The 23,550-nt window shown below is 39.9% G+C and overlaps 1 protein-coding gene across 1 annotated transcript in view; it reads right to left on the reverse strand.

The window, feature by feature from the left end:
* Positions 1–16,396: 16,396 nt before the first annotated feature.
* The window catches only part of DGKH (diacylglycerol kinase eta), a 277,531-nt gene continuing 270,377 nt past the window's right edge, over positions 16,397–23,550 (reverse strand). Inside the window, exon 32 of the transcript XR_012159131.1 lies at positions 16,397–18,492. The gene's annotated coding sequence lies outside the window, so the exon portion shown is untranslated. The remainder of the gene's footprint in view (positions 18,493–23,550) is intronic.

Genomic DNA, 23,550 nt, shown 5'->3' on the forward strand with positions numbered 1-23,550 from the left:
CCAGCCAACCGTCGCGAGGTTCGCCGGGCCGCGCTCGCGCGCACTCGGTCAGGAAAAGGTCGTGTGGGAGAGGCCCTCGCCTCCTATTGGGCGAGGGGACAGCGCGAGCCCCTCTCCCCCCCAGACTGAGCGAGACGGGGAGGGACAGGGGAGGGCGGGGTCAGCACGCGCCTCCGAGCCCTGGCGCGGCCGTGACCAGTGGAGGGGGTGGGGGCTGAGCCCGCTGGCGGGCGAGGGAGGACTCGGAGAAGCGGTGCAGAAGGGGCAGCGCGCGCGCGCCCTATAAGACCCCGCCCCCCCCCCCCCGCGAGACACGTGCGGGCCTGAGGCTCGGGCTGGGGGCCGGCCGGGCCCCCACCCCCTGCAGCCGGGGGGCTGAGCAGAGAAGGGGCACCGTCGTGCTAGGCGGAGGGGTCCTGCCCTTGTCCCTGAGCGGCCTAGCGAGGGGCTGCTCGGCTGTTGGTTCCCAGTCGCCGCGTTCGTGGGGCCTGCGTGACCTTCTCCGGCAGCTCTGGGATCTTCTCCTGGCGTTGGAGCCGGAGCGGCGCTGACCAGGCCTGCACCGCACGCTGTAGCCGGAGCTGGCTGGTGCATCAGCCGTGGGGGCCAGGAGCGGCCCTGCCAGCCTTAGGCTACTCCGCACTCCAGGGACCAGCCGAGGTGGGTTAACTGTTTCAGCCCCACTCTTCAGGCAGGGGGAAGTCTGTGTGTGACTAGATCCTGCTCCCAGTCCAGTTGATGAGAGGGCTGCAAAAAAAATGGCCACGGGCCAGCAAAAAGCAACCCCCGAAGCCAGCCCAACACCAGTCTTCTGATAAACCCGTACCAGTGCACAGACAACACCGAAACTCTCAAAGGCTTCACAAACAATCGGGCATTCAGAAGAGGGGAACCTCTACGGACTCCCACACAAACACTCTCTTCAGCTCTAGCCAAGCTTTTGATCTCCCCAGAGCTGCACTCAGCTTCTCCCCCCCACTCTTCCTGAGGTTAGATGGCCTTAGGGATAGGTAAGCACAAAAGTTAAAAACCGACGTCTTTTCCAGATTCTTCAGCTAGGGCCTGCCCCAGCTGGTACTGAACTCAATAGAAAGCGTCCTGTTGATATCAATGACAGTTGAATCAGGCCCTATTACCAGGAGAATAGGAAGCAGAAGATTCTGTTCATGGGACGTCTGTCTTGAGGGATGCTCAAACTGAGGCAATGACAGCACGGTCTCAACCCCTTCTCTCTAATTTAGCCCCTGAGAACGTCTCTCTTCATTCCTCCCCAACCATTTGTTAAATTCAGCGCTGCAAGAGTGTCTCCAACCTGTACTCCAAGTCTGATGACATATTCAAAGTTTACAGTCAATATCTCTTGCAGGTTCTTATGCACTGTTACAACAATATAACACTTACTTGTATATGCTGCAGGGGCTCTTGCTCTCTTTTCTTATTTTTTAATCTGTATTAAAAATGGTGTTTCAGTTGGATGTATTCTTCATTTTATGGCAACATCTGTTGATTTATTAAAAAGTTTATAGAGGCTCCCCTATCATTTTAGCAGCCTGTAAGCAGGAGCTGTCCCACAGACGGAACACAAGCAGCAGCAGGAAGAAATGACGTGAAGCACAATGATTGCGTAACAACTTGGAGCAGGGATCCTCTGAGAATGCTTCAAAATGCCCCCAGGATCCCCAAAGGTTGGCTTAACCCATGTTCCTGGACCAAAGTAGCCTGAGAGGAGAAGGACCTACAGAACCAGGGATCTGACCAACTGCAGGCCCAAGACCGCCTGCATATGGTTGGGGCTACCCAAACATGCACACTGAGCCTGAACAAGCAGTAGTTGAGAGAAAGAAGAGAATTCCTCAGTTGCTCTCAGCCACAAAGATGATACCGGTGGCTCCACTAGCCAGGAAAGAACTAACTGCCAGCCATTTGGCTTCCCTTGTACCAGGGTACCCCAAAGCAGCACCTGTCCATATCACAGTGAGAGGTGCCCCGCCTTCCTACCAAGCTTGAACACTCTTGAGCCTTGTGCTTGATTTCCATACTTTCCCCTTTCATTCCTTGTTCCCACACACACCATTTCTAATTTCACTCTATTCTTTCCCTTAATAAAGTGTTAGTTTCTTCTTACTGCTGTTTAGTCCATCATCATTTGGTAGTTCTCAGATGCATCATGAGGTCATATAGGCTACACATGCATATATTTACCCTACTACTACCACTTGCATCTTAATCTGTATAGTCCAGGAAATCTAGCAAATTAGGGGCTACGATCTGTGCATTTGCTGGGGCTTGGAGCATAAAGAACCAGGAGCCGACTGATCCCAAGGAGGTCACAGAGGTGGGACAAACAAGCTCCACCACTCTTGAGGACTAAGAAGGAAGTCAAATACACTTGGAGTCAAATTTGACCTGACAGTATCCATTAAGAAAATGCTCCCAGGGAGCATTTACATATTCTGTATACTTGTCATCCCTACAGTAGATAAATTTCGAAAGTTCTGCAGTTCTCCAGTTAACAAGCTTATGACGGAAAGTTCCTCTTTGTTTCAAAATACCTTTCAGTGTTCAGGACAATTGATAATAGGGTGACCAGATATCCCAATTTTATAGGGACAGTCCCTATATTTGGGGCACTGTATTTTATAGGCGCCTATTACCTGCTAACCCGTCCCGATTTTCACATTTGCTATCTGGTCACCCTATCAAAGTAATAACTCTATCAGAATGGCTTTTTCTGAATGTCAAGACTTACTCAAAGTAAAATCATTTCAGAACAAAACAGGAACTAAATATGAACTAAAAGGAAGCTTTAAAAATAAACTGTGACATCTTTTTCCTTTTATTCAGAAATAATAAGTTCTTATGGCACTTTGCCAAATCTTTGACATTCAGGATTTATAACCACCAGGAAACCATGAAAACATAACCTACAGTACACCATTGTTTGCCCAGAAAATTGTTTTCATACATCGTGTTAGAAATGGAAATTATTGACTGTATTGAAATGTTGATATTTAAACAGTCTGATCTAAATGTTGCGTTTGTGATTACACAAGAAAATTGGTTAGTTATTGGACACTTCTTATTCTCTATGTTGCCTCTGAAAAGAACATCTCACAGCAGCAGTTTCTGGGCTCCCGAAGCTGGATGTTCTATAGGATATATCTAGTTTTATTTTTCATGTATGCATGGGGGGGAATACAAACATATCCATTGCAAATGATTGAAAATTCAGAAGTTGGTAATTTTATTTATATTCTAGAATCTTCCATTCCTAGATGCAGTAGAGCAACCCGAAAGGCAGCAAACAGTTAATTGCCTTTTACATTCAATTCACATTTTCATTTTAAATACAGGCGTACAGGGACAAAGGACAAACAAAACTTGTATCTAACCTAACATAAATAAGACTGGCTGATTAAGACCACAATATGGTGGGTATTACGCTGCCCAAGTATCAGCTACCTTGCTAACTATTGCTAAAGAGTTTGTAAATCCATGTGGACAAAATTCTGAGGTAGAGTAACAGGACTTAAAACGCATGTTGGAAATAGTTTCAGATTTCAGAATTGTCTCTCTTCTCTTTAGAGATCAAGCAAGGCCTACTTACATAAACCCACTACTGTTTTGTGGCAGCTCCTGCCATCTTTACTAGCTGTCTCCATTAATACAATAATTTCTAGTGCACATTTTAGGATCAAACCAGCCTTAGCCAATAGCTGTTTTTGGATTGCTTCATTTGCATAGCACACCCAGCAGGCCTTTAAATTAATGTGTCGTTTAAACTCCAAACTGGCAATGCTCTGTTAATTTTCTTAATTTGCCCACATATTCGTTTGCTTTTTGATTCAGCATATAATTCACTTTGCAATTAACAGTGGCTTTGAGGATAGGTGATTTTGTAGAATTTCCACTATCTCAGCAAATGCTTTGTCCGTGGATTTAGTAGCAGTTATACCATGCAGCGTCTTATAAATTTAGTCCATTATGCTCCATAAGACCACCACCTTTTTTGCAACAATTGAATTGGTAGTTATGTACCATTGCAGACTCTTGACACAGATAAGCCATTCCTTTACTAAGCTATCAAGTCAGTTTTCCCAAACAACCAGACATTTTTAACGCTTTACTTTGTAAATGAGTAGTTTATTCAGTCCTGGTGGCTGCAGGTTCCTTTTCAGTTTCACTATAGCTCATGGTCACTATTTCAGTGTATTCCTGGATTAAGATCTCATTGCCAATTGTTGTGTCTTTTCCTTTTTACAGAGTATGCAAAGCCTACCTACTGTGACAACGTTCCCCTTCTACCTTGGTGGGTCTTGTGCTTATTGACGGATTTGCTTGCCTCGGAGATTCACGGCAGCCCTCAGCTTGGCCGTTTTCGTGAACCCACAGTCCAGGTCAACTCCTCCTGTGTCTGATCAGGAGTTGGGACGTTTGGGGGGAACCCAGGCCCGCCCTCTACTCCGGGTTCCAGCCCAGGGCCCTATGGAATGCAGCTGTCTAGAGTGCCTCCTGGAACAGCTGTGCGACAGCTACAACTCCCTGGGCTTCTTGCCCATGGCCTCCTACCAACACCTTCTTTATCCTCACCATACCTTCCCCCTGGTGTCTGATAATGCTTGTACTCCTCATTTCTCCAGCAGTATGCCTTCTCACTCTCAGGTCCTACTGCCTCTTGCTCCCAGCTCCTCACATGCGCACCACAAACTGAAGTGATGTTTGTGATGTTTTTAAACCAAGGTGCCCCAATTATCCTGCCTTATTTGATTCTAGCAGCTTCTTGATTGGCTGCAGGTGTTCTAATCAGCCTGTCTGCCTTAATTGTTTCCAGAAAGTTCCTGATTGTTCTGGAACCTTCCCTGTTCCCTTATCCAGGGAAAAGGGACCTACTTAACCTGGGGCTAATAGATCTGCCTTCTATAACTGTCCTTTAGCCATCTGGCCCGACCCTGTCACACTACATATATACACACTGCTGATCTGGCAGGTTTTGATGCATGCAACACTGCACACACTAGAGGGCGCTCAAACTATTTAAAGGGATACTACCAACACACTAGAATAATGTTTGGAAACTTACTAACGGAGGGATTGTCTCACAATCTTCCTTGATTTTCCTCAAAGATACCAGAGGTACCAAGATTTGAAACATCTACAAAATCCTGGACTGAGATCCTCCTCCCTTTTTCAGCTCCTTTGCGCAGACAACCTGAAAGCCCCATATCTGATCAAGGGAGAATTTTCCCAATGCAGGTACTCGCAAAGATTCCCTTGCAAGCCCTTGTGTAGGGTTTGTGCTGGGGTGGGGATGTGGGTAAGAGAAGACTATCAGGGGAAGCACTGCAGTACACAGCACTGTGGAGATTCTGAACAATGCTATAAAAACATAGAAATGTAGAAGGGACCTTAATAGGGCATTTAGTCCAAGCCCCAGCACTGAGACAGGACTATAGTCTGTATGGCAGGGTAAAGAGGCTGATGCAATTTAGACAAGCCCCTGGCCTATGCCAAGTTACACTAGAGAGCTCTCCAGCCTGCAGAGCAGCCCAGGATCAAGAGCGCACAAGGTTGACTTAAAGCCATCATAGGCTGCAGTAAATAATCTCAGCCCTGCTAATTAAAGTTGTCACAGTTGGTAACTAGAGAGACTAACCTGGTCAGTTTGCCATTTTCATGACTATCAAATTTTACTGTGATTCAGTTTAAACCATGAACTTTACCAAAATTATAATTTCCAGCTTCTTCAGAATCTGTTTTGTCCTAGAATCCTAATTAAATTCCAAATTTAAATGCCAACACCTTGTAGATAGCAGCTTGACTGCCATTTGATGATGGTCCATCTATTGGTATCTTCAGTATTACAACTCACACTGAGAGTGGAGATAAAAATAATTAAATAATTCCTCCAAAGATACAGTACTGCACAGTAATCCCTAAGCACTGCTCTAAGGCTAATTCTAAGATGTGTTTTGGTTCATTGTGGAGAGAGACTTTATATATTACATATTAGTACTTTTTGAAATAAGACATGAAGGAGATTGTGCTGTTCTTTTGGACTGCATCCATCATATAAAAACTCCAACACTTTAATCTGAATTGACGCAGGAATGATCACATGCATCCCATTTCATCAAACATCCTTGTACTATGGAAAGTTCAAGAGGAGTGAGAGATTATAAATTTTACTGACAGGACTTTTCTGAACAAACTCATGGAGAAGTGTTCAAGTATGTATGGATCATTTGATTAGAAATAACAAAATATTCAACCAGGTTTACATAAAAGATCTTTATTGAAATAGCTCCTTGATAACGAAGACATTATTCAGAGCAGCATGAAGTCCTCTACCTTGGAATACAGTTTGTCATTTTACTGTTGCATAGTGCAAGACTGACTTTAAAATATGGAGGAGCCCAGGAAAATTATTGTGGAAGAGTCTCGTTCCATCCATCTCTTTTCCCTTCTCTCATCTCATCATAGGAAACATAGGAATTGCCATATTGGATCCGTCTATAATATACTCCTGTAACTTGTCCCTGACAGTGGCCAGTTACTGCTGCTACAGAGAAAGCTGCAATAAACCTAATAATTAAAGAATAATCAGAACATAGGGGAAATTTCTTCATAATCTCTAGATAATCAAGGTGGGTGAGATAATGTCTTTTATTTCAGCAACTTCTGTTGGTGAGAGAAACAAGCTTTCAAGCTATGCAGACCTGAGGAAAAGCTCCAGAAGTTCAAAAGCTTGCCTCTCTCAGCAGCAGAAGTCGGTCCAATAAAAGATATTACCTCACCCACTTTCTCTCTCTAATATTCTGGGACCGACAGGGCTAAACCACCATTGCAAATTTCATATCTCTGACATTTAGCACAATCATCTTGTGTCCAAAGCATGAGCACATATCTCTTTTATTTGAAAAAGATATCCTATCTCATGCAACTATGAATGTTCTCGCTATTCATATAGGCCTGATCCAATAAGTCCCATTGACTTAAATGGGCATTGGATCAGGCGCCAAGTGATTAATCTAAATATCTCATGCTAGTGAGTTTCACATGCTAAGTGTGGGCTGTGTATAAAGCAATGCCAATTTATCAGTTTTAAATATGATCTCTAAATTTCAATGAATGCCACATTGTTCACTATGAAAAAGGGTAAATGGAGCATCTGATTTACCTTATCTACACCATTTTTCATTTTGTTTACCACTGCTGGGATCTAATGTTGAAAGGAAAGGACATAAGGACACTGGATATGAAGTTAGAAATTGCTATGAGGCATGTTGGGACAGTTACATGACGGAAAGAGGTTGAGAGGAATGGAATTTCCTGCGCATAGCTTAAAAGGAAACCACCATGGAATGAATGACATGTTCCTATCATCATCCTGATCGCTTTGCTTGGATGTTGTATCACTTTTCCCTGCTCTTCAGCTGCTTTTGTCTTTTTAAAGCCTTAATTCTGTGACCTGATTTGCACACATGGACAGTTATAGTCACCCCTAAGTCAGTGAGAGCTCCAGGATGCTCAGCTTCTTTGAAAACAAGGCTTCTAATCCAGATGCCTAACAATGGAATTAAGATCCTATTTTTCAGAGTAGCAGCTATGTTAGTCTGTATCTGCCAAAAGAACAGGACCACTTGTGGCACCTTAGAGACTAACAAATTTATTTGAGCATAAGTTTTTGTGAGCTACAGCTCACTTAATTGGATGCATAGAATGGAACATATAGTAAGAAGAAATATATATACATACAGAGAACATGAAAAGGTGGAAGTTGCCATAGATCTAAGTTTCTAAGATCACCCAGGCATCATAGGCTACCTGGCTATTCCTCCCTTAGAGTTGGTATGGCAACTTCCACCTTTTCATGTTCTCTGTATGTATATATATCTTCTTACTATATGTTCCATTCTATGCATCTGATGAAGTGGGCTGTAGCCCACAAAAGCTTATGCTCAAATAAATTTGTTAGTCTCTAAGGTGTCACAAGTATTCCAGTCCTATTTTTGGCACCCATTTTGGAAAATCGTGTCCTAGAGTTGTAAGTGCTAATGCACTTGCCTCACTTAAGAGCTAGCTAGCTTGTTTTTAGGAGTTGCAGATTTTAAGTAGCTCAAGAGGATCAAGCTAGTACCCTTAAATCCCAGTGTACTCAAGAGTTTCTAAGATCACCCAGGCATCACAGGCTACCTGGCTATTCCTTCCTTAGTTCTCAATGCCCTGATTACTTCTTAACTTTAGGGAGGTAGGGGACACTGCATAGGGTTGCCAGTTTTGGTTGGATGTATTCCTGGAGATTTATCACATGACATAATCATTAATTAAATCATTAATTAATTAATGTGACATATATCACATGACATAATCATTAATTAAAGACTAATCTTTAATTCCTGGAGACTGCAGGCCAATCCTGGAGGGTTGGCAACCCTAACACTGCAGAATGCAAGGCATGGTGACTATTGCCCTGTTGATCTCAAAGTGTTCACGTTCTAGCTGTTCAGGACATTGTGAGCTACTAAGTGATATTTGGGTGCAGACTTTACAAAGAGCCACAACTTATAAAGGTGACTGACTAGCAAAACTCCTAAATTCAGTCAGAGCAGAGACCCAGCTTTTGAGGCTTTGAGCTTTGCCAAAGGACTGATCCATAACTCTGAAATGCCAGCATTTGGATGTAGAACATTACATACGTTGGCATGTTGCTCGTCAATTTTGGGTTAACATTAGTATCCCCATCTTCCATGGCATAAATAGAAGCAGTATGGTGAATAATACTAATAAATTTAGGCTTCAGAGTAGCAGCATTAGTCTGTATCCACAAAAAGGAGTACTTGTGCCACCTTAGAGACTAACAAATTTGGTGCCACAAATACTCCTTTTCTTTTTACTAATAAATTTGTTAGTCTTACTTTATTTATTTTAAAATTGGCCTATGGATGAGATTTTACTCAGATCTATGTAAAGTTTCAATAGTTAAATCTAGTTTAAACTAGTGGGACACTGAAAAACATTAGACAAAATCCATAACATTTCAAAAGGGGTCCATTGTTAACACTTTCCAATTTCTAAACTACTGAGCAGATTTATGTGTAACAACAACAAAATGAGTCAGTGGTGTAATTTTGGTGGTGAAATATCATTCATCCTTAACAAAGGGATTTAAATCTCTGCATTAATTGAAAAAACCTCAGCACTCTTAATTATGGACCTGCTAATGATGCCTCCATGATATTATAATAAAATAATGACAATTAACATATTTATACAATACCTTTCATTCTGAAAGATTCCAAAGCAATCAGGGCTGGAAATTGCAAACCTCTAAGCACCCATTGGCTTTGATGGAAGTTGAGGGTTTACAATACCTCTTTGAGTTACTCAGCTCCTTGCAAAAATGGAGCTGGTTAGTGATCTCTTCACTCATTATTGAAATGCAGCTCTCTCAGGGTTTGAAACACAGTCACTATTTAACAGCAGGACAGAAAGTGACAAACAATATCCTATCCACTTGAGACTGCTGGGAGACTTTAGCTAGGGAAATCAGGGCACTGGGGTTAAATATCCACAGTATTAGGAAAAGTGCCATAGAATTTTTAATGACCCCAAGTTGTCAGGTATCCTGTTCATTATTCAGAAAAACAAACTCTCCAGCAGAAAAGTGGCCCCTAGCATCTTCCTTGGGGCATTGGTTACATACTGAGTCAGAGGAAATGGTGACACCTACTGCATCAGAAACATCATTCCAGGCTGCCCACTTCAGTTTCTTCAGAGATGTCCCATCCAAGTGCAGACTGTTTAGTTCGTGAATTCTAATACTATTGCTACAGGGTTTTGTTTGTTTTTTTCCTAAGAGTGCCTCAAGTTTACCTTTTCATTCAGTGACATTTTGGGCTTGGTACAGTACATATTAATGTTTCTATCCTAAATGTATTTTAATTTATAAAAGTTCTAGTCTTTATATTGTAGCATGAGTCACAGTGGCTATAATTTATGAAGTAATCAGCAGCTATGTATTTCTACAGTGCACACGAGGGAGTAGTTTTGGATTTTCATGGTGATACAATTGTGCACCCACTGGGTGGCCCATTTTCAAAAGAATATAGAAAGCTCATCTATTCCTGTCTGCAAGCAAGAGGGGTGGATTGTAGGTACCATTGGACAAAATAGCTTAACTACTTCATAAATCACATGATAAGATTACTGAGGAAATACCAGGTGCTTTCAACAACACTTTCACTGGATTTATTCATTGGTCTCGTTATTCACATCATTTTCACTGTTGTCCATATTCAGTCATGGACAGGGAAATGGGAGGGGAGAGGGAAACTGAAAAGAAGGGAATGAAGGGCAACACATGGGAAGAGATTGTGGATGTCTTTCAGAGCAGACCATAGGGTAATGCCTGGTAGATGTCATCATTCATACAGTTCTGAAAAAAAATGTTTATTCTATGCAAGTTAGTTTTGGGGACAATACACTAATGACTTACTTAGATACCACAGTGGTAAGTACAGTAAAAAAGCCTAGAACAGCTCGATAGAGCCTATTCATTTCATATTGAAAGTTAGCTAGCCTTTGATGAAACATTAAGCAGTTCTAACACAGAAGATTATAACAGCTTTGTTACATACCTGTCAAGGTTCCTCCCCCACTCTGAACTCTAGGGTACAGATGTGGGGACCTGCATGAAAAACCTCCTAAGCTTATCTTTACCAGCTTAGGTCAAAACTTCCCCAAGGTACAAAATATTCCACCCGTTGTCCTTGTACTGGCCGCTACCACCACCAAACTAATACTGGTTACTGGGGAAGAGCTGTTTGGACGCGTCCTTCCCCCCCAAAATACTTCCCAAAACATTGCACCCCACTTCCTGGACAAGGTTTAGTAAAAAGCCTCACCAATTTGCCTAGGTGACTACAGACCCAGACCCTTGGATCTTAAGAACAATGAACAATCCTCCCAACACTTGCACCCCCCCTTTCCTGGGAAATGTTGGATAAAAAGCCTCACCAATTTGCATAGGTGACCACAGACCCAAACCCTTGGATCTGAGAACAATGAAAAAGCATTCAGTGTTTTACAAGAAGACTTTTAATAAAAAATAGAAGTAAATAGAAATAAAGAAATCCCCCCTGTAAAATCAGGATGGTAGATATCTTACAGGGTAATTAGATTCAAAAACATAGAGAACCCCTCTAGGCAAAACCTTAAGTTACAAAAAAGATACATAGACAGAAATAAGAAAAGGAGTACTTGTGGCACCTTAGAGACTAACCAATTTATTAGAGCATAAGCTTTCGTGAGCTACAGCTCACTTCATCAGATGCATATCGTGGAAACTGCAGCAGACTTTATATATACACAGAGAATATGAAACAATACCTCCTCCCACCCCACTGTCCTGCTGGTAATAGCTTATCTAAAGTGATTATCAGGTGGGCCATTTCCAGCACAAATCCAGGTTTTCTCACCCTCCACCCCGCCACACAAATTCACTCTCCTTCTGGTGATAGCCCATCCAAAGTGACAACTCTTTACACAATGTGCATGACAATCAAGTTGGGCTATTTCCTGCACAAATGTGTGGGGGGGGTGGAGGATGAGAAAACCTGGATTTGTGCTGGAAATGGCCCACCTGATGATCACTTTAGATAAGCTATTACCAGCAGGACAGTGGGGTGGGAGGAGGTATTGTTTCATATTCTCTGTGTATATATAAAGTCTGCTGCAGTTTCCACGATATGCATCTGATGAAGTGAGCTGTAGCTCACGAAAGCTTATGCTCTAATAAATTGGTTAGTCTCTAAGGTGCCACAAGTACTCCTTTTCTTTTTGCGAATACAGACTAACACGGCTGTTACTCTGAAATAGACAGAAATAGTTACTCTATTCAGCACAATTCTTTTCTCAGCCATTTAAAGAAATCATAATCTAACACATACCTAGCTAGATTACTTACTAAAAGTTCTAAGACTCCATTCCTGGTCTATCCCCGGTAAAGACCAGCATATAGACAGACACAGACCCTTTGTTTCTCTCCCTCCTCCCAGCTTTTGAAAGTATCTTGTCTCCTCATTGGTCATTTTGGTCAGGTGCCAGCGAGGTTACCTTTAGCTTCTTAACCCTTTACAGGTGAGAGGAGCTTTCCCCTGGCCAGGAGGGATTTCAAAGGGGTTTACCCTTCCCTTTATATTTATGACAATACCTCAGGTCAGAAGTGAGTTTCTAGTGCCGTGACCGTTTATGGTGCTCAAGGATGGACTAAAGTTATCTGGGGCCAGGATCCAACAAAGTTGTGGGGCCCTGAGACACACATTTGCTCACCTTTTCATATTTACAATGGGACCTGGGAGTGAATCTGACTGAGTCATGCAGCCAGGACATCAACAGATTAGTAAAATGCTGGGAGAGTGGAAATCCTCATCTCTCAAGTACATGTTCCAATGTCCTTCTCCCAGCCCAGAAACACACTAAGAGGCAGATTCACAGCTAGCATAAATCAGTGTAGCTTCATTGAGTCTATTAGCTCTATTTACATTAGTTGAGAATCCAACTGCTTTTTCTTTCCGCTCACCCAGGCAGTCTTCATCTTTAGGTTTGTTTTGCATATGAATGCTTGTGTATGGCAGAAACCACACAACCCATGTTATAGTTAGACAAAAAGGAAACAAAGAGCTTTGTTCTGCAAACTGGTTCCCATTAGTCCAGCAACAGGAAAATCTTGATTAAATTGTAATTGAATTGACTGTCTAATAAAATGTGGGGCAATTAATTTTCCTTTTGTAGTTTATGTATTTTCAGAAGGGAATCAAGTGAATCAAATATCTATGGCATATTGTTGATGATTCCCTAGTCAATGGATATGGTTTAATAATTTAACTTTTATTTAAAAAACAAACACTTTATCAAGCTTTAGTTGAACTTAATCAGTTATTAAATATAGTTCTTGACTGAGAAGTAATTGACTATTGAATGGCTTTGTACAGTTAACGGTTATTGGATTTTCAGGAATTTAGTTTCATTTGGCTGGGCTATCCCTTCCAGTAGTTTTAGGAGATACAATTAGTGTTCCTATCAGTATTTTAACAGACTCAGTATTCTGGGAATTACAAAGTAATCGTTTTTATGATGGAGCAGCCACAGGGAGATGTGATTATATTCAAAATATTAACAATGAAGAAATTCAGATCTCCCTTGCTGCAGAGTAAGGCCATTGAACTACTTTCAGTGGACATGGAGAACAATTGATCAGTGTCCTCTTTAAAACAGCCATTAACATATTCAAAGACTTATCAGCCATCATTTTTTCTCAAGATTAAACATGCCCCATTTTTTTAACCTTTCCTCTTAGGTCAGGTTTTCTAAACCTTTTATTGTTTGTGTTGCTTCCCTCTGGACTCTCGCCAATTGATCCACATCTTTCGTAAAGTGTGGCACCCAAAACTGGACGTAAAAATCCAGCTGATGCTTCACCAGTGCCAAGCAGAGCAGAATAATTACCTCCCATGTCTTACATACAGCACATCTTATAAATACACCCTAGAATGATATTAGCCCTTTTTTGCAACTACATCATATTATTGGCTCATATTCAATTTGTGATCCAATATAACCCCCAGATCCTTTACAGCAGTACTATTGACTAGCCAGTTATTTCCCATTTTGTAGTTGTGCATATGATTTTTCCTTCCTAAATGCTGTACTTTGCACTTGTCTTTATTGGATTTCATCTTATTGATTTCAGAGCAATTCTCCAATTTATCAAGATAATTTTTAATTTGAATCCTGACCTCCAAAATGCCAACACTTCCCAGCTTGGTGTCACCCGTAAATTTTATAAGCATACTCTACACTCCATTATCCAAGTCATTAATGAAAATATTGAATAGAACTGGACCCAGGACAGACCACTGCAGGACCTCAATAGCTACTTTCCCCCCCCAGTTTGACAACAAACCATTGGTAACTGAGTGCACATCCAGTTTTGCATTCACTTTATACAGGTAGTCCTTGGATTTATGACACAATTGGTTCCTTACAATTGCGTCGTAAGTTGAAACGTTGTAACTTGGAACCGCAATCTACTCCATTGCGGGATGAGCGTCGTAAACTCGAAACCTATAGTTGTAAGTCGAATCAGGATGTCAATCTAGAAGTCGAACGGCACTTACAACGTCAAATGTCGTAAGTCAGAGGACTGCCTGTACTAATTTAATCTAGACCACACTTCCCTACTTTGCTTTGAGAATGTCATGTGGAACTGTGTCAATAGCCTTACTAAAATCAAGAAATGCCAGGTCTACAGCTTCAGAGTCCCATGATGTGCTGCCTTCCCGCAAGCATTGTACATTCTGACTTTACAGATGCCAAGTCCCTTACACCTTGATGTGCTCAGAATACAAATGCTGAGCCATGGCACTGCACTGCCATCAGATGGCCACAGCAGTTGAGTCCATCTATTTATTTCTTAACTGCTTTTGGTTTCTAAGAGTGTACTATATATATATATGTTCAAAGTTGCAATTATGTAATTAGAAAATAGCCTGTAATAGCTCCAAAGGAAACAACTAGTTAAATGTATAACTAGACAATACTCCCACGTCTATTTCCAGAACAGTGGTAGATTTTTAACTGACGCACAGGTGAACTCTGTTTCAGTGGTTCGAATGGCATCATTTTAATATAATTTTGTTTTTCATTTTTGCACGACACCCACTCATAACATTAATGTGAAATGAAGACCTGTGTAGTGCCATTAGTTTTGCCCTTCCGACTATATTTTTGTTACCCCACTCCAACCATCCCCATTTGGTTTTAGCTTGTTTAGACCAGATGCCTCATCATCCTTTTCACTAACCAGCACAAACGAGAATGGGGGAATATTTAGATTTGCTCATTAAAGTTCTATTTGTGCAACAGTTCTAGTTCCAACTCCTCAATGTCTGTCAATTCATGTTTTTTTTGGATTTTGGTGAATCTTGTCAGACTATATGTTAGCATGATTTCAAGTCCTTTAGTGGTATTTACTGCATTCAATACAATTATGATGAGAATGGAATAAATCATTAGACAAACAAAAACATCTTTTAAAGTGTTTTCAGTTTAAATTTAAAATCATATATATTTAAACCAGATTCTTTTAAATGGAAATTGCAGAGATCTAGCTGCATATCCCAAGATAAGAGTGTTATAACGAAACTATTAATCACATTCACATTCTTTTGGTTTTTATTCAGACACACGTAAAAGAAGGTGATGGAGAGATTTTTTAGTGAAACCTACCTGTTAGTAAGGCTTACTGTTACTGATGCCTCCAAAGTATCCTGGGGAATGAGCTAGACTATCAATGATCTTTCTATCTTATGCTGCCTAGGATCTAATGTCTTCTATTTTCTTTCATTATCGCCATTTCAGGCTAATTGTTCATTGGGATTCAAGTTAAGCTTTGAATATTACAACAAATCATTTTGGGTCACTTCAAAAATAATACACAAAAATAAATAAATTAAAAGTATTCCAAGTATGGGCTCTGATCCCAAGAGGAGGTGAGCACATGGAGCTCCCACTGCATTCAAGCTGCCAGCTCTGACATTTAAAAGATCTGGGTTACTAGAAGAATGCCTTTCTGATTCCATACCTTTGCAGTTGTGTTCAGCAATGACACTCAGGTTGGAGAAAATAGGCATTGCAAGTGATCAGAACCTCAGGAACAGGCCCGTAAGTCCAAGAACTGAATCGGGTTACTGTTTCACTGGTCTTCCATGGGGGGGGTGGGGGTAGACTCTCCTCTGCATACACAATGATCAGTGTAGCTACTTTTGCATCATCATGTCCCCTGTGAGTACGAGGCCAGTAGCCTACCGACCCAGAGAACAAAAGCTAGTCCTTGTCTGCTGAAGTCGCCTCTGAATCTTGACAAGAGATCAGGTCATTCATCAGTTTAGCTGGGATGGCCGCTCAGATGTTCAATACGTATCTCTAGAATAAAACTGTTTGTACTACTATCACTTACCTTGGAAAAATGGGCACTGCTGTATATTCAAATTTAAAGTCAGCTGTTACTTTAGATTTACACTTGCATCCTTTTTTCCCCCCTTCATTTAATTTTCTGTATGTCAGCAACATCTAGCATAAGATCCTGCAAAAGTAAACACCTACACACACAGTGACCTACTTAGAAATTACACGCTGGCTTGCACGTAGGCATAAAGAAGGTTTTTTTTAAAAAAAATCACATTTAAATGCTGTAATTTACAACTTTAGGGCTTTGAGTGGCATACTGCAAGGAGGTGATGCATGATAGCCACACCCCCAAATTTTATTCCATTTGAATTTACAGAGTTTTCTTTTAAACTTCAAAGGCTCGGTTGTGCCAACAGATTGAGGCAGAATGTCCTCTTGATTTAAATGGGGAATCTTGCTTTAAAAGTGATGGCATTGATAAGGTCCCAAGTTCTCAATTCCACAGCTTAGCAACTAAAAATGCATCCCCATTAACATTTAAAACTCAGCAAATTACAACTTTATCCAAGACTTTGTTCAACATCCCCTACATACAAAGAACCCAAAGACTTATTACATTGAATGCATTCTGTTTATTTAAGAAGGAAGATCTCAAGTGAGTGCCCATTACAGGAGGCATCTCTCATAATGTACAATAAAATCAACCATTGCTTCCAGCAGAATACAAAAATACACATCTCAGTGACTTCCATACAATAATAAATATGTAATCATGCATCCGACAATAAAAAGGCACAGAAAACTGGTCACTTAGTAGTCATAAAAATTACTAACTATATTAACAAAGCCACCTGAATTATCTGTACAAGGAAATGTAACAATATATTCCAAAGGTGAAAACACATAAACCATCTTTAAAATAGTATATGCAATAAATACCTCAACTGTTTTATATATTAAAAATAAAACTGTGCCATTGTAAACAGTATGTAAACAAACAAAACTCACTGTTCCTTACCATTATTAAAAGGAAATAAAGCCAAAAGTTACAACCCTGCTCTGTTAGATATATTTCATTGGCAAGTTTTTCAGGCAGTTTAAAGTTGTACTCTTTTCTGCAGCAAACAGAGCCCACTGTGTGTCTTATTCTTAGAAATAAGTACTACAGCATTACTGTGTTTCAAAACTGACCACCTGAAATGTAGCAGGTCCTTAAATATCAACAAGATTGTCAAAACTGAAACTTAAGAAAAGCAATTTTTCTAGTGTTATGGACAAAAGTAACTGAATTATATGAAATATTATAGCATCAATAAAACTTAGTCACCTATATAACACCGTCCATCCACAGATCTCAGAGTGCTTTACAAAGGTGGGTAAGCATTATTATCCCCATTTTACAGAAGGAGAAACTGAGGCACAGCGTGGTTAAGTGACTTGCCCAAGGTTATACAGGAAGTCAATGGCAGAGAGCTAGGAATATAATACAGGGCTCCCAACTCCCAGTCTGGTGCTCTATCCACTGTACTATACTTCCTCATTCCCTATATATTCTTAGTTTGGGATTTAATTTATGTCATGTGCTTTAGGACAATGAGTATGGAGCCCTGCACTCACAGTTCCCACGTATAATTACAGAAAGATAAGGAAGATGTGTAGGAGAGTCATCTGCTCACTTAGCCCAGAATCTGCTCCCACTGAAGGAAATGGGAGTTTTTCTATTGACAACAGTGGGGGCACGATTGAATCTAGCCTTAGTAAGTCTCTGCACTAGCCTAGCGGTCAGCCCTTGCAGGCCTGATTGCAGAATCAAGGCCTTTATGTTTAGTCTTTTGGGGTCTGATCCTTCAAGTAACAAGCAGACAAAACTTCCAGGACGCTCAACCAGGGTGGCAGAGCAGGTCGTTTTCCAACATCATTTTTATCAAGGAGGTGGAAGGGTGCAAACAAAAAACCTAAAGAACTCTGAACCTAAATAATTTTCCCTTGGAAAAGAATCATCAGGGAAGAAGTGACATACTGTATAAATGCCTTTAGAATATCTCGGCCAAAGGAAAATGTTTAGCTTCTCAGTTCTTCAGCTTTTGATAACACTGGTACAGAGTCATAATTTTAAGCACCCTATTGTATCCCTGGGAGGTTCTTCACCAGTGATTATCTGTGACAGACAGACACTGATCTTTTTCAGATGTGCATATGCCAAAGCGCATGTAGTTCTTATCTGAAATGAATATATTTAGGTCTAGATTAAGGTATTAAATGTAGGAAGGTATTTTTATGTTGATGTTTCACAATAGAACATCTTTTCATGGCAAGCAGTGAGAGGCATCCACCTAAAGTATACACAAGTTCATATATCCCCTTAGAAGGGATTCAGGAAGCACTTCATTATTGTATTTCTATTCTACTAGTGCATATCAAGGGCCTGATCCGTCAGTCGTTATGTTAGCAGTTCCATTCACTTTAATTGGTTGCTGCATTTGGCCCCTCCACTGCATACTTATGTAATACATTTTTATTTATCTGAAGAGAAAAGAAAAAATGCCACTTTAGGATTAAGAGGTTAACACAACCCACGTCTTAGTTATAATTTTAAATTAGTGTATTTTTGACCCCCACAAAAAAAGTTTTTAAAGTGTCTAATTGAAAATCTACAAAAGTCAAGAAACAAAGTGAACTATAAAAAGAAAGGAGTACTAGTGGCAACTTAGACAGTAACCTGAACTATATGATATCTGGGAGTGTGAAAATTTAATGAGACAAAATAATTTTTCTGTCTCCCTCACCAGTAGGCCATATATGTGGGGGGAAGAAGAAGAAATGTGATCTTTTTAAATGCAGATCCTACATTAATTTTTACACATTTTAGAAAAAATGTATTAAAATTCATTATTAATTTTCTTAGGTGTATTAAAGGAACAGAACAATAAAAAAACGTGAATGCTCTAAAATGCATACATTCCTACCTGTGCTGTATTTTGCAGGTTCGATAGAAAAATCCAAAAAATAACTGTAGAGTTCACATTGGGAAAAATAAATATATTTCACTTATTAAAAAAATCACACGAGGAAAACAGCTCAAGCACAAAACTTTCAAACGGGGGAGGTCAAATCCTGGCCCCATTCAAGTCAACGGCAAAACTCCCATTAACTTTAATAGGACCAGGATTTCACGCAGAATCTTTAAGGATTCTTTAGATGGCAACAACCAAAAACCCTGCTATTGCATCATATACATTATACATATTTAAAATATTCATTAGCATCTGTAAACATCTTGAACAAACATTAAGTAATTTCTGCAATTCATCTGATTTAAAAATACTACTATGAAAAATCCATCTTTAGTATTGGATATACACCTCTACCCCGATAGAACACTGTCCTCGGGAGCCAAAAAATCTTACCACGTTATAGGTGAAACTGCGTTATATCGAACTTGCTTTGATCCACCAGAGCGTGCAGCCCACCCCCCCGGAGTGCTGATTTACCGCATTATATCCAAATTCATGTTATATCAGGTCACGTTATATCGGGGTAGAGGTGTATTTTAAGTTTTCCTGCACAGGGGTTAGAATCATTACACACACACACACACACAGTATGTATGTAAACATACACTCTTGCTTACACAATATATATTATCCACATGTATACACATACCATGGACAATATAAATATGTATATGCCTATGTAATTTAAGTTTGCAGACTCTAATGTTCACCAATTTGATACCTATTTTTATTCGAGGAATGATTTCTATTTGCATTGAGCTGGTACACCCTGATCCTGTGAAGACTTGTGTAAATGCTTAGCTTTAAACACATGAACAGTCTCAGTTTAAAGCTAAGGACATGCATAGGAATTTGTAGACTCAGAGTCTCATTTTGCATGATGTTTGCAAAGATATTGAATTTTCCTATATATAACAAATTGTAGAGCAGTTTGGCATGTTCACACCAATAAGATTTCTGAAAGAGCTTTGATTCAACAAAAGTGTCCAGGACATTCACAATATATCTGTGGATAAAACAGCATAAAGCAAGTTGGATTGTTCTACTTGCCAATTAATATATTCAACTCCCTCCACCTCATTTGTAAGTCAGGTCATACTTTCAATCTCTAATATAACTAGAAGCATTTCAACTATATGATGATTTCATAAAACATTTTAGCAGATTTTATTAACTATGGGATTTATCCTGCAACTCTTACGTATGGACTAGTAGTCCTTATTCATGCAAGTAGTCAAACATTACTAAAAATAAAAACAGAATAACTTCACGATTAAAGGCTGAAGCCAACAGGAACAGACTTCATTTGGACTGCCAGTTTTAAGGACAGTTGCAGGATTGGGCGCTACTTGCACATTTGTTTGGTGGGTGGTGGTTTTTATTATTGTGTTTGCAGTATGGATAATAAAAGAATCTATGCTAACTGTCCAAACAACTTCAATGAATAGATATTGAATAGCAGCTGTGTGGGGAAAGGAATACAACAATGGTGTTCAAATGTAGTCAGAATCTGATAGTGATATTTAAATCATCAGGATGATTTAAATTAACATGATTACTACAATTTTAATGATTTATTCCTCAATTTTTGTTTGGCAATCACCTTTTTTGGTAGCCACTGTATATATAGGTGGGAACAAGAGAAAGCAATCTAATTAAAAAACAAATACGAAATGCAGAAACTAAACTGACAGGTTTCAGAGTAGCAGCTGTGTTAGTCTGTATCCGCAAAAAGAAAAGGAGGACTTGTGGCACCTTAGAGACTAACAAATTTATTACAGCATAAGCTTTCGTGAGCTACAGCTCACTTCATCGTATGCATTTTAAGCACGAAAGCTTATGCTCAAGTAAATTGGTTAGTCTCTAAGGTGCCACAAGTACTCCTTTTCTTTAAACTATTTCTACTACATTAGATGTCTTTAATGGGACATCTGAAGAAGTTTAAGGTGCCACCGGACTCCTTGTTGTTTTAATGGGAATATAATTGTGATAAACATTTACAGCCTAGCATTAAAAAAAAAACAAACAAAAAACGGTATCTTCTCCTCAAGGCGTACTATGAAAGTTAGTTGAAGGGTTTGTGCTCTGGGTGATTTAAGAGATCATCTGGTCCTGAGTGAACTTTACTGCTTAATTCTCTTTACTGCATTGCTGTCCTTAGGCATACGCGGCTGCGTAGGGCACCCACCACAGCTGGCTGCTGCAGCCTGCTGAGTCTTCCTCCGGAGGGGATCTAGTACTTAAAAGTGAGGTTTCAGAGTAACAGCCGTGTTAGTCTGTATTCGCAAAAAGAAAAGGAGTACTTGTGGCACCTTAGAGACTAACCAATTTATTTGAGCATAAGCTTTCGTGAGCTACAGCTCACTTCATCAGATGCATACTGTGGAAAATACAGAAGATGTTTGTTTTTATACACACAAATCATGAAAAAATGGGTGTTTATCACTACAAAAGGTTTTCTCTCCCCCCACCCCACTTTCCTGCTGGTAATAGCTTATTGTTTTGTGTGTATAAAAACAAACATCTTCTGTATTTTGAATTCAACAGTATGCATCCGTTGAAGTGAGCTGTAGCTCATGAAAGCTTATCTCAAATAAATTGGTTAGTCTCTACGGTGCCACAAGTACTCCTTTTCTTTTTACTTAAAAGTGAAAAAGCCTTCCAGCCTGCCAGACGTATTAGCACAACACTGAAAGAGCCATTCAAGTGGTAATGAAGCCATTTAACAGGCATTTGCCAAGCCCCAGGTATATACTGTCAGTTTCTGAATTTACTGATAAAAAACAGTTGTGCATTACTGTAATATTTACTCAAAACATGTTAAAATTTGTTTTAAAAATATTTCATTAGTTTGTTGTTGAAGATTACAAAATCACATCTCTAAAAAATCCTTGCATAGATTTTTAGATGCACAAATCTGAGTATTCATCTTTAGCCTTAAATGCTTGGATCTTCAGACATATAGTTTTTTAAATAAATCCTTCAAAAGGCTACCCGTATCTAAAATACACATGCGAGCCCGAGCTGCCGTCGGGTATAGGGGCACCAGTTTTATAATACTGCATAGGGACTCATAAATCCTAGGACGGACCTGAATACAACAGTTAAGAATGTTAGCAAGCTGTATACTCAACTCTTCAGGAGAAGGACAATATTTTAATCAACAAGTTATTTTCCTGAGGCTGTGACACATTAAGATGCCTGGGATTTTAACAATGAGTGCTGTTAAATAATTTAGCTAAACCTCCTTGTGTTGTTTTGGGGCCTAGTCCTACACTTCCTGTACCAGCAGAACTAACTTTGGCTTCAACAGGAGGTTTGCCTGTGCTAGGACTGTGCCACCTAGTTCTATTAATTTTAAATAAATGTCTGCTTTTACTTAACATTTTGCTCACGTTATTTAACTGATTCGTGGACTGCCATTATGGATTAAGACATGAGGCTTCTGGTTCTAGATCAGACAGAGGCATTAAGCTGATGTTTCTGGTTTTTCAAATTCAATCCTGAGAGTTGCCAAGAGTGGGCATTCCTCACCTCTCAAAAGTTACTCAGTGCCTCGTAGGCTCAAATGAAGCTAAGGTTTTCGTAACAGCAAATCCCATTTATTGTGACTATAATCCCCAGCCGTAAACATTATTTCTGCTGTGTGACAAGAACTCTCCCCTCACCCCTGCTAAACACACCAACTTACAAACAAACTAAATGACCAGATAGATAGTTTGCCTGCTCTAGGAAGGTTCAGTGTTCTAGCCTTCCCAGGCTTCTAAGTACATAATATGAGTGTGTGTGGATAAACTAAGTAACTGTTTCAAGGTTCAGACACAGATCAACTGTTTGAGGGAGAGTAGCGTTTGTCTGGGAAAATGATGATTTTATCATATATATGGCCAAATTTTCCAGTGTGTGTTTTAAGCATTTAGCCAATTTGACATAGGAAATACTCAGATACTACAATGAAGGGTGCCAGTACAAAACCCTAAGATAGCTAGATAACTAGAAGGTAAAGCCTGTTGCACACACAAATATAGAGACACAAAATTCTGAGAGTCTAGGGTAACTGGAAATAAGTGTTTTGTGTGTGCACCTGCATGCCTGAACACTTCCTTACACATGCTAAATATCATTTTTTTCAAGATGTCCAAAGAAAAGCATATATTCTCACAATTGCCTACTGATCACCCCCAGACCCCTGATCACCAACATACACATTCTCTTTAATTTATCTTTTCATCTGAACCATGGCACAGTAAACAGCCTCCAAGAGTTTTCCTGAACCCCCTCATTCACACAAGCAGTTGCCTCTGTAACCAAAATGAAAATTAGTCTCAAGCAAACCCTACTTCCACAGATATTGAGAGGAAAATGTTATTTACCTTAAAATGTTAATAATTTGTTCCTTCTGAATTGCTATTAAAAGGATGCTATAGAATAATAATTATACTAAAAACAACAACAAGGATTTTAACATTCTAATTTATTCCTTATTGTTCAGATTCATTATTTATTTCTGCATTTCTCTCAGCTTTCACAATGAAAACAGACTCATCAGTTTCACTTTTGCTTTTAG

This window comes from Lepidochelys kempii, chromosome 1 (assembly GCF_965140265.1).
Source record: "Lepidochelys kempii isolate rLepKem1 chromosome 1, rLepKem1.hap2, whole genome shotgun sequence".
Taxonomy (NCBI): domain Eukaryota; kingdom Metazoa; phylum Chordata; order Testudines; family Cheloniidae; genus Lepidochelys; species Lepidochelys kempii.